This window comes from Lethenteron reissneri, chromosome 10 (assembly GCF_015708825.2).
Source record: "Lethenteron reissneri isolate LAM-NWPU_2019-01 chromosome 10, ASM1570882v1, whole genome shotgun sequence".
Lineage (NCBI taxonomy): Eukaryota > Metazoa > Chordata > Hyperoartia > Petromyzontiformes > Petromyzontidae > Lethenteron > Lethenteron reissneri.
The window spans coordinates 9,837,707-9,849,990 of record NC_083788.1 but is presented as its reverse complement, the minus strand read 5'-3'; positions in this window follow the sequence as shown (position 1 = coordinate 9,849,990).

Below are 12,284 nucleotides of genomic sequence, written 5' to 3'. Positions count from 1 at the left end.
TGTAACTGGAGTTGGACAACCATCCAAATGCTGAAATATTACACATAGCAACAATAAACTAAACTATTTATGAGCTAAACTATTTATTTTGATTTAAAGCTTTCGTGACTGCAGGGATTCATATTCTTGGTTCTTTCAGTAAAGTCACGTAGAAGGGAAACAATAAAATAAAAAATATATTATTTTATAATAATAATAATTATTATTATAAAATAATATCTTATTTTATTGTTTCCCTTCTACGTGACTTTACCGTAAGAACCAAGAATATAAACTATTTATATTTTACCAGGTAAGGATCAGTGAGCTTATAGAGCTCCTTTTCAGAAGCAAACTGCCCACGAATGATAGCCCAATGAAGTGGCTTATCATGTATACATTTATTGCAGCTAAGGACTCTAAACGCATGTTCTAAATGTGGAGGGGAAAACCGAAGGACCTGGTTGAAAAATCCACGCGACCACGGGGATCAAACCCACGACCTCTTGTGTACCAAACGAGGTAGTTAACATCTCGCCACCTGTGCGTATGTTGAACTTCTTTCACATCGTACGTAACCAACCGTGGTAATCGGAGGTACGGGGGAAGGACAACACGACCTTGCTAAACATGAGTTGTGAGACTCCGTGGGGCTTTCTTGGGTAATCAAGCAAAGTGGTCTTAACAATCAAATAATATGAACGTTATTCCCGGTAGCTGTAACGGGCAGCTTTGGAGTGGACTGTCCCCCGTTATCTTTTACGGTACCATAAAGGGTAATACAGGTATTGTTTTTTTTTAGATCTCGTAAATATATAAATGTGTCGTTATACCCACCACCACCTGACACAGCCAATTAGTAACGTTTGTCATGTGCACAGAACGTGCCAATCCGTTACTAGTACAGCACCATCGGTGTTCATCTTCTTGGTTCTTTCGGTAAAGTCACGTAGCAGGAAAATAATAAAATAATAAAAATACAACATAATTAAATAATTCTCACGACGTTTCGGCCACAACGCAAGCAGCCGTCTTCAGGTGGAGAACAGGTCTGTCGAGAAGGCAGAGTGTGAATGTCGTGAGAATTATTTTATTATGTTTTATTTTTATTATTTTATTATTTTCCTTCTACGTGACTTTACCAAAAGAACCAAGAAGATGAATCCCTGCAGTCACGAAAGCTTTAAATCGAAACACCATCGGTGTGTGTTGGAGAGCAAATCCACAACATTTACAATTTGAGCAGACGACGTTTCGCCAATAATTACAACTAGCCTCAGCAGGCGACATCCAAATTTGTGGCTGTCGCCTGATGGCTGTCGGCCTGGTGAAGCTAGCTTCTGAGACCGGACGAAAATTGGGTGCAACATTCCGGACGATTCGTGTCACACACCGACCAATCAATGAGCATAAAGAGTCACCAAATAAATGAAAGGTCAACTGGGTGGCGCGCGTGCGCGCGTGTGCGGCCTCGGTTGCAGCCTGCGAGAATGTGGGTTGGAATTTGATTCGCGGGTGCGGATGAGAAGTGCGCGTGGAAGGGAAGCCATCACGCGGAGGAGATTTGGCGGATGAGAAGCCCGGAGTGTCCGTGATGAGTCTGGACACCGTGAAGAATCAAGTTGACACGCTGCAGGAAGGCGCACGATACAGAGCCTTTACATTGCAACGAGTGCGAGTGGCGCACGCGCGCACTTCATTCGGGGAAAATTGCCTATAGATCACCGTAGAAAGACAGACCGGACGCCAGACCCTGTCTGGAAAGAGAAGATGCAATCCACAGGCTCATAAACGCACGGCGTTACCGAACAATATTCCATGGGGAGGGTGGCGGGGAAATATTGCTCGCGCTCGGCTGTATGTGTGTGCGGCGAACTTCTTTCACGCCGTACGTAGCCAACCGTGTTAATCGGAGGTGCGGGTGAGTGGTATCTTTCAGACGTTAAACATATTGATAATTCATCGTCTTTATCAATTAGCTTTGAAGGCCTCTACACTTCACGCTGTTTAGCGTGTCACTTTGCCATTGCCGTTAGCCGTAGCCGCTAATCCAACTCAAGACATGAGACAATATGAAAGGTATGATGAGTATTGAGTGCAAGCTGTTGACGCAATTGTAATAAAGTCAATATTATACCACGGTCGGTTTCGGCACAAAACGGTGAACATAAAAAATAAGTGTAATTCGACGTCTGCGCCTTCTGGGCCAATGTGTATTTGTTTGCAGCGTTAACGTTGGCAAATTCTGGACAGGTTTCCACCGTCAGGGTTTCGTCAGCAGAGACAGGCTTGTTGAATACTGTTGCTTCATGTTGTAGGCGAGAGAATCGCGAACACTCGCGGCAGCTGTTGCGGAAACGAAGACCACATAAGCAATGCACGAGACCACGTGATTTTAAAAAAAGTATCATTCAGCAGTTAATAAACTTCAACTTTGCTCGAATTGTCATTCAGTTTTGCCGCAGTTTCCCTCGATCGTCGTAAATTTCGCCGGCGATTGTGTTTTTGGCGCGGCCAGAGTAGCAGGAGAGATGAAACCCACGGTCACGGTGCATCACGAACAGGCGCGTGTTGGTTTTAGTTTCCCGGCGTGCGCGAGTGAAGGACAACTTGAACTGAACACAAAAGGCAGTTCTCAAGAAATTCTACCCTCTCCACCCCCCCCCCCCAAATGGAATGGATGGTAGCATCTAAGTAAGTGTAAATTTCAGTTTTAGAAAAACTTAAACAATCAGACACTGAATTTCGATTTAAAGCTTTCGTGACTGCAGGGATTCATCTTCTTGGTTCTTTCGGTAAAGTCACGTAGAAGGGAAATAATAAAATAATAACAATAAAACATAATAAAATAATTCTCACGACGTTTCGGTCACAACGCAAGCTGTCCTCAGGTGAAGAACATGTCTGTCGGAAAGACGCCGAATTATTTTATTATGTTTTATTTTTTTTATTCTATTATTTCCCTTCTACGTGACTTTACCGAAAGAACCAAGAAGATGAATCAGACACTGCATCTGCTTCATCTGTTGTTGTTTTTTTTAAACACACTACACAACGCCTCTACGTAAAAGACAAAACTTTGTCTTTACATACTTATCTTGAGTCACAAGGCCGATGCTTTATGTCGACAGCACTGGGGTCAATTCCAGAAGAAAAAAAACTATCAATGGGTTACTTGTGACAGTTGGATGAAGATTACTTTTGACAGTGGGATGAAGGTAGGTACTGCAACGGCGATCGCGTGTGTGCGGGACACCGCGTCCCTGCTTTGGTGACAATCCAACCAATGGCATCAATTAAATTGACAAGTCCAGCGAGAAACCAGCACGGGGAATTTAAATAGGGGGTGGTGGGGGGGCGTGGAACAGTGGTGCAGTGATGCCAACTTCAGCAGCGGATTGCACTGCACGCGGTGATGTGAGATGGATTGCCGGTCACGCACCACGCTGACCAGCGTGGTGAAGTATGGTGAAATCACTCAAAATAGCCCCCCATGACCGACGCGACGATGGGAGGTCTTCATCCAGCAAAGTGGATTGACAAAGGGCTGTAGATCAACGATGTGCTTATATAAGTATGACTATTTTGTATTCTACTAAGAGAGGGCGGAAATCGCTGCAAGCCTAATACTGCATCTTCTTGGTTCTTTCGGTAAAGTCACGTAGAAGGGAAGTAATAAAATAATAAAAATAAAACATAATAAAATAATTCTCACGACGTTTCGGCCACAACGCAAGCAGCCGTCCTCAGGTGAAGAACATGTCTGTCGATAAGACAGAGTCTGACAGAGTCTGACTCTGTCTTATCGACAGACATTATCGACAGACATGTTCTTCACCTGAGGACGGCTGCTTGCGTTGTCGCCGAAACGTCGTGAGAATTATTTTATTATGTTTTATTTTTATTATTTTATTACTTCCCTTCTACGTGACTTTACCGAAAGAACCAAGAAGATGAACCCCTGCAGTCACGAAAGCTTCAAATCGAAACCTAATACTGCAATTTAATATCTAATGTAAACGATAGTGATTTTGGTTTCTCAGAGGCGATGCTTTTAATTCGAGGAACGAGTTGAGGATCAGAGAACGCGCGCAGGCTAGCGGTGTCGTTTAAACTGTTAAGAGAATTATGCGAGCTTGGGCAAGAAAACTAAACTAAAACTATTTATTTTTATTTTATTTCACCAGATAAGGCCCACTGAGCTATATAGCTCATTTCAGACGCGAGCTGGCTATCACAAATGATAGCTCAACAAAGTGGCCCATCGCGTGGAAATTGGTAGCAGACAAATACTCTAAACGCATATCGATTCTAAATGAGGAGGGGGAAAAACCGGAGGGGACTTTTTCAGCAGAAATCCACGCGACCACGGGGGAGAGAGACACGCAAACTCCACATACGCAGGCGTCAGGGTCGGGATCGGACCCACGACCTCCTGCATACCAGGCGAGGTAGTTAACATCTCGAGAGCTTGGCGGCTGGGTGTTCGCTACGCGTGCAATTCGTTGCGTGCGCGGAATCGTGAGAGATGTCGACTGATGGGACCTCCTTTGCCAGTACCAAAATATACTAATAGGGTTTTTCCCCTTTTTTCTGGCAACAAAACTGACACCTTTGGCAAGGAATCATGCTTACATTAACCACAATACTTGCAGTCAAATGCAAACAAAAAACAATACTCTGATCATTTATGCATTGTCTTTGAAACTGGTGTGGACCAATGAGTTTCAAAGACAATGCATACATTTATCAGAGTATTGTTTTTTGTTTGCATTTGACTGCAAGTATTGTGGTTAATGTAAGCATGATTCCTTGCAAAAGGTGTCAGTTTTGTTGCCAGAAAAAAGGGGAAAACCCCTATTAGTAGATGTCGACTGCTTGATGAGGCCTTCATCCAGCGGTGGAGTTTGGCGTGGCTGCTGCTGTCACCAGATGGAGACCGTTCAAGTAACGCGAATTATTAGGAGCCCGCATTTCGCCTGCGTTGAGTGAAAATGCTGCTTAATTGTAATTTCGAACCAAACAACGGTTCGCCTCCCCCCCCACCCGACCCCCGAAGGAATGCAAGGCCGTTGTTGTGCTCCTTTGTCGCATTGATCGGCAGTTTAGTTTTGTAAAGGCAAAAGCCCAAATGGAATGCCGCAGCAGCGCTGCATCCACGTCTCTCCTCTGGAGGCGACCCATTTTTTTAAGTGCGAACATCCACGGTATGCCCCCCCCCCTCCCCCCACACCGCCCCTCCATTGTTAAGCTCCAATGTGACTCAAGCCGCGCACAGCGAACGAGTGGACTTAACCTTTCCCCCCTCCCTCCCTCCCTTCCATTACAATTTCCCTTCCGCTAAATGTAATAGCAATTATACGCTCGCTCAATTGCTTCGATCACATTACCACCACTTCTAATATCGAAAGGAAGCACACCCCTGGAAGGGTTCTGTGGACGACACTTCCACGCGAGACGTTTTGGAAGAGGTTCGTTTGTGTTTGGTTACCCCACACTTTACCCCACCGCATTGCATTCGACTTTTTAACATTTTTTTTATTTAACCAGATAAGGCCCCGCTGAGCTATGTAGCTCTCTTTCAGAAGCGACCTGGCCACCACAAATGATACAGCCCAACGAACGTGGCTAATCGTCAACACGTGGAAATGCATAGCAGGCAAATACTCAAAAACGCTCGATTCCCTAAATGTAGAGGGGGGGAAAAGCGGAAGACGGAGAAAAATCCACGGGGAGAGAGAGAGAGACACGTAAACTCACAATATACAGCAGGCGTCAGGGTCAGGATGGAACCTCCTTAGTTAACATCTCACCTTCTGTGGCGCCTACCGTTAATACCCGTTTTGATTGCTTGCTTGGACGGAGAAGGGGATATGTTTTTTAAAAACTAAAAACTGCCCGACTCTTGTAATTCGCGCGCCTGAAGATCGGATCGAACAGGCAGCTCTAGAGAGCCCGCTCTACAGAAGGTCGAGTGTTTTTGGCCTACTCTTCCACGCAGGTGAGAGAGTGTGCACACTTTACTCCACCACACGTGGACTTGCCGATAGACCATTGGCTTATACCCCCCCCCCCCCGTTCGTATTGCTGAGTGAAGAGAAGTGGGAGCACGGGTGGGGGGGGAGTCATATGAGAAACTGGTGCCATTCATTGTTTCAGCTGCCGTGCCCGGAGATCGAACCGGCGACCTCTGGATTAAGTCCAGTGTTGGTGGCCGTGATGCCACGGCATTATTCAAAATTAGAATCACAATGGTTATAAACAGTGTCCAGTATGGGGCACGCGGGGTAAGAACGTCACAACGACAAACAGTACAACAACGTGAACAAAAATCACCCAAACACGTACAAATACAACGTAACCATCCCCATCCTAATCTTGATTTGAAGCTTTCGTGACTGCAGGAATCCATACTCTTTGCTTCTGCTTCAGCAGTTTTCTTGCTGTGGTTGTCTCACCTGATGACGATTGCTTGTGTTGCGATCGAAACGTCGTGATCGATTATTTTTTCTACCTATACGCGACTTTACCGAAAGAACCAGGCAAAGCTCACCGAGGTATTCACTGATTTTTGTTTTTTAGAAGCGACCTGGCCACAAATGGTAGCACAACAACAGCGACCCGTCGTTATTTGGTCACTGAGGTCACTCTTCAAGCACACGTGGACTACGTCCTACGCGTATGTATGCCGAACTTCTTTCGCACCGTACGTAGCCAAGCGGTAGGAGCTCTCACCCGGTTAAGCACACACAACACACACACACACTAGCGCTTGACCACGTGTGTAAAGTGAAACGGTTTAACCGCGCGGGGAAGTGAAAGTCAGGGGAACACGATAAAAACAAGTTTAACGCATGAACACGCGATAGCACTTGCACAAACCAACTTAAGAAATGAGTAAACGAGCCCAATTGTGGAATGCAATGTCCCAACAATAACGGAGTACAATAATGGGGTACTTACACCGTTCAGCGGTAGCGTGAGACATTTCAGGCCCGAACTGTTGTGTTATGTTACCTACAATTGTATTTCGATTTAAAGCTTTCGTGACCGCAGGGATTCATCTTCTTGGTGCTTTCGGTAAAGTCACGTAGAAGGGAAATAATAAAATAATAAAAATAAAACATAATAAAATCATTCTCACGACGTTTCGGAGGCAACACAAGCTTCCGTCTTCAGGTGGAACCGTCACAGCACGATAGCTGTATCAAGTATCAAGTACAGATATCGTGCTGTGACGGTTCCACCTGAAGACGGAAGCTTGTGTTGCCTCCGAAACGTCGTGAGAATTATTTAATCATGTTTTATTTTTATTAATTTATTATTTCCCTTCTACGTGACTTTACCGAAAGAACCGAGAAGATACAATTGTATTGTAACTGACATTATATAGAGCAACGTCTGCGCTTTGCCTGTTTACTCATTCTATTGTAAATACTCCCGGAAGGTCCCGTGTGGCGAGGCTAAGCGTGGGTCACTCACACCTCTTCCAAGGCGTCTCACAGCGCGTGGAAGAGTAGGCCAATTACCCTTCTAGATGGGCGGTCTAGGGCTCACTCTCTCTCTCTCTCGTAGTGGAGGCCTCTACTGTATACAATTGCAGGGCTGCACTTTTACATTCACTTTTCAGAACGTCAAGGCTTTACGTAATTACAACATTAGACATACGCGTGATATCATTACAGATCATTACATTGTTATAGGCGTACGTTTTTCACTGATGGTAAACGCACAGACATGTATTACGTACACTGCATATACTGTTCTGTGCATGATATATATAGTGAGTGCATGCAGTATAATACATTTGGAATAATTCACAGGCGTTTGTCAATCCACTGCTGGATGAAAGCTTTAATGACTGCAAGGATTCATATTCTTCTTGGTTCGTTCGGTAAAGTCACGTAGTAGGGAAATAAAAAAAAAGAATAAATAATAATAAAATGACATTCTCACGACGTTTCGATTGCAACACAAGCAATCATCATCAGGTGTGAAAACCACAGCAAGAAATGTTTTGAAAAAAGTGACTTTACCGAAAGAACCATACTTCACCACTTTGATTAGTGTGGGGATGCCTTCGTCCGGCAGTCGATTGTCAAAGGGCTGCGTGAGCGTTCATTCATCTCCGTCGCCGTACGTGTGCTGAACTTCTTTGCCACCGTACGTAGCCAACCGTGCTAATCGGAGGTGCGGGGTAAATCGGATTACAAATGTGTATACTTAACTCTCTCTCTCTGCGTACCTTTATTTATTATTTTCATTTTTTATAACGTTATAATTTTACTCACTAAAATACGCACGTCGTCACGAGTAATTAAAAATCACTTTTTGTTAAATATTTTTTTTACTTTTTACACACATATACTACTCAGTACTGTCTACTCAAATTCTACGTGAACATTTCCAGTAAAATGCATATTGAGGGTGTTAAAATGTCACGTAACTACCGTACAGTCCCGATTAAAAGACGCTCCCGTAAAGTAAGATGAGCATCACAACTTCGTGCCCGGTCCTCGTGTGACGCGTCAAATCATGTCACACGTGTACCGGATTATAAGACGCACCCCCCCCCCCCCCCCGACCAAACGTTTTACTTTAAAAACACGGTGGGGGGGGGGGGGTTAAAACGTGCGTCTTATACTCCGGAGAATACGGTAAATGTTTGCGCTGTGTGTGTCCATTCGATAAAATGATCCCTCGCACCATACAGCCGTAGTACGTAACGCTTCCCCAATAACAAACTTACAAACAATCACAATAATAACGCCGTGCAAACATACCTAACTCGAGCACTTGCTCACAAGTGTTAAAACTCTCCAACGAGTTGACCCGGACAAATAAAATGTTCACCGCCACTGACGACCGGTCGCATCATCCCAGCGTGCCCCAGTCCATCACCGACGCAGAAGAACAATTTGAACGAAACATCGCCCCGCCGTCAATCGCTCGACCAATCATCGCCGCGGTGCCGATAAAACGCGACCCTCGTCTCGATTTAACGCGCCGAGGAAATTCTAAACTCGCCTCGCCGCAGACGTGAAAAGCCTTGCAACTCCCACGTCTCCTTGTCGAGGAAGCACAGAGGCACGCAACGCACGCGCTGGGCTCTCTCTCTCTGCGCGAGGTGGAGTAGGAGGAGGAGGAGAGGCGGTAACCTCCCTCCCTCCCCTCCGCTCCGCTGGCTCGATCCTCTCGACTCGCAGGCGCTGATTATTAATAATAATAGACATGCCTCGAGTCTCCGCGACCCACGCTCCGCGACCGTCACCTCCTCCTCCTCTTCCACCGTCACCACCACCACCTCCACCACCACCTCTACCACCACCCACATTCACCACCACCACCGCCACAACCATCACCACCACCACATCCACCATCACCACCGCCACAACCGCCACCACCGTCACCACCACCACCTCTTCCTCCTCCTCCAACGCCACCACCACAACCTCCTCCACCACCACAACCGCCACCTCTACCACCACCCACATCCACCATCACCACCACCACAACCATCACCACCACCACATCCACCATCACCACCGCCACAACCACAACCACCACAACCGCCACCACCGTCACCACCACAACCTCCTCCACCACCACCGCTACCACCGCCACATCCACCATCACCACCGCCACAACCATCACCACCACAACCGCCACCACCGTCACCACCACCACCTCCTCCTCCTCCACCAACGCCACCACCACAACCTCCTCCACCACCACCGCCACCTCTACCACCACCACATCCACCATCACCACCGCCACAACCATCACCACCACCACAACCGCCTCCACCGTCACCACCACCTCCTCCTCCTTCAACGCCACCACCACAACCTCCTCCACCACCACCGCCACCTCTACCACCACCACATCCACCATCACCACCGCCACAACCATCACCACCACCACCACCGCCACCACCGTCACCACCACAACCTCCTCCACCACCACCGCTACCACCGCCACATCCACCATCACCACCGCCACAATCATCACCACCACCACAACCGCCTCCACCGTCACCACCACCACCTCCTCCAACGCCACCACCACAACCTCCTCCACCACCACCGCCACCTCTACCACCACCACATCCACCATCACCACCGCCACAACCATCACCACCACCACCACAACCGCCACCATCGTCACCACCACCACCACCTCCTCCTCCTCCACCAACGCCACCACCAAAACCTCCTCCACCACCACCGCCACCTCTACCACCACCACATCCACCATCACCACCGCCACAACCGCCACCACCACCATCACCACCACCACAACCGCCTCCACCGCTACCACCTCTCCACCGCTACAGCCATCACCACAGCCACCAAAAGACAAAGATGCCCCCGTGGAGCCTTGTAAATATGCAGCATATTGCTGTCGGAACAAGTCCTGTTAGCGAGCACCTATTAAGGTCGAGACGGAGCAAGTGGGTGGGGGGGGTATGGTCAGCACCACGCCCGGCCTGCTTGGCCTCCCGCGTGAATTGCTAATGTGTACACACAGCACCAGGTAGTTATTTAAGGCTGAGTCGACCTAAGGGAGGCCCCGCGACCGGTGCAGATATCACAGACATCTCTCGTCGCTGATGCTTGCCGCTGATGTGACCGGGGGCATTGAACTCAGGGGGCCGGATTCGTTTTTTTCTCTGCTAATAGTGGCTGCTATTAGGTTCGTTTAATTTAATTGCTCCATCTCCCTGGCGGACTGCGTAGTGTCCCACATTCGTTTCCTCCTTTGGCTTCTCACTCCATTGTTGTTGTCGCCTATAGCTGGCCATCGTCCAGAACTTCAATGATTAAATGGGGATATCGTTCCGTCAAAGAGTCTAAGTCAGATTTTTTTTTAATTTATACTCGAGGAATCCGATGAGCTATGAAGCTCTGTGTTTTTCACAGATGTCCAACATCAATGAGATTAGAAGGAAAGAACCCCGTACTTCTGAGATTGATAATTATACAACTGTGTACGGTGTGTACCCGTGGCGCACAACACAGAATGGGAGTAGAGTCAATGATCTAATGAATGGGAAAATAATTGAAAACTAAGGGGGAAAGGGAAGAGAGGCGAGAAAGAATGGGAATTAAGAGGGAAAGGGTGGAAAAGTTACGGGGGGGAAACGTGAACGAATAACAGCAGACAGGGGACCCATATGAGCGGCAGAGGGAAGGAAGTGATCCCCGGACAGAAGTCGCCAAGACGAAGACAGAAGGCTCCAAGATGAGCACCGGGAAGAAAGAAGGAGCGCCGGGTAAGCAGGAGAGGAGGGAGGAGGAGGGGGGAGGAGGGAGGAGGAGGGAGGAGGATGGGGGAGGAGGAGGATGGAGGAGGAGGGAGGAGAAGGATGGGGGAGGAGGAGGAGGAGGGGGAGGAGGATGGGGGAGGAGGAGAAGGAGGAGGGGGATGGAGGAGAAGGGAGGAGGAGGAGGGAGGAGGATGGGGGAGGAGTAGGATGGGGGAGGAGGAGGAGGAGGAAGGAGGAGGATGGGGGAGGAGGAGGAGGGAGGAGGGGGGGGGAGGAGGATGGGGGAGGAGGGAGGAGGAGGGGGAAGGAGGAGGGGGGAGGAGGAGGATGGGGGAGGAGGAGAAGGAGAACAGGTCTGTCGAGAAGACAGAGTCTGGGGTGTCTCATTCAGACTCTTCACCTGAGGACGGCTGCTTGCGTTGTGGCCGAAACGTCGTGAGAATTATTTTATTATGTTTTATTTTTATTATTTTATTATTTCCATTCTACGTGACTTTACCGAAAGAACCAAGAAGATAATTCAGAGATAATGATCTACACCGGTCCCCCTGCCTCCCCGAGGTCAAATCGCCCTTAAACATTAGCAGCTGGTGCAGTGTGAAAGCATAAGCACATGGGGGGGGGGGAGGGAGACAAAGGCGGTCGGGCGTGGTGCTAGCCACCTACCTAGTTTGTTTGGTGTGTGTGTGTGATGCGTGCACGTCAAAACTCCACGTGACCTCTAAGTCGACATCGCTTGACACAAGCGCTGTGGTGACCTCACCGTTGTTGCCTGGCCGGCTCCCTGGCACGTGTTGGGGTGATGGTGTTGGATCGATCAAAGTGAGCGACTCGTAGAGACTGATGTTGACGTTCCAGCAGCAGCAGCAGCAGGAGCGGCTTTATAATTGCGCATCGAGATTGCTGAGCCTGATAATTGTGGCAGGAGTCGCAGAGTGGTGAATCATCGCAGTGATGATTTCGCCTCCTCCTCCTTCGTCTCCTGCTGCTGCTTCTTCTTCTCTTGTGAGTCATCTGTCGCACGGTTCTGTTCTGG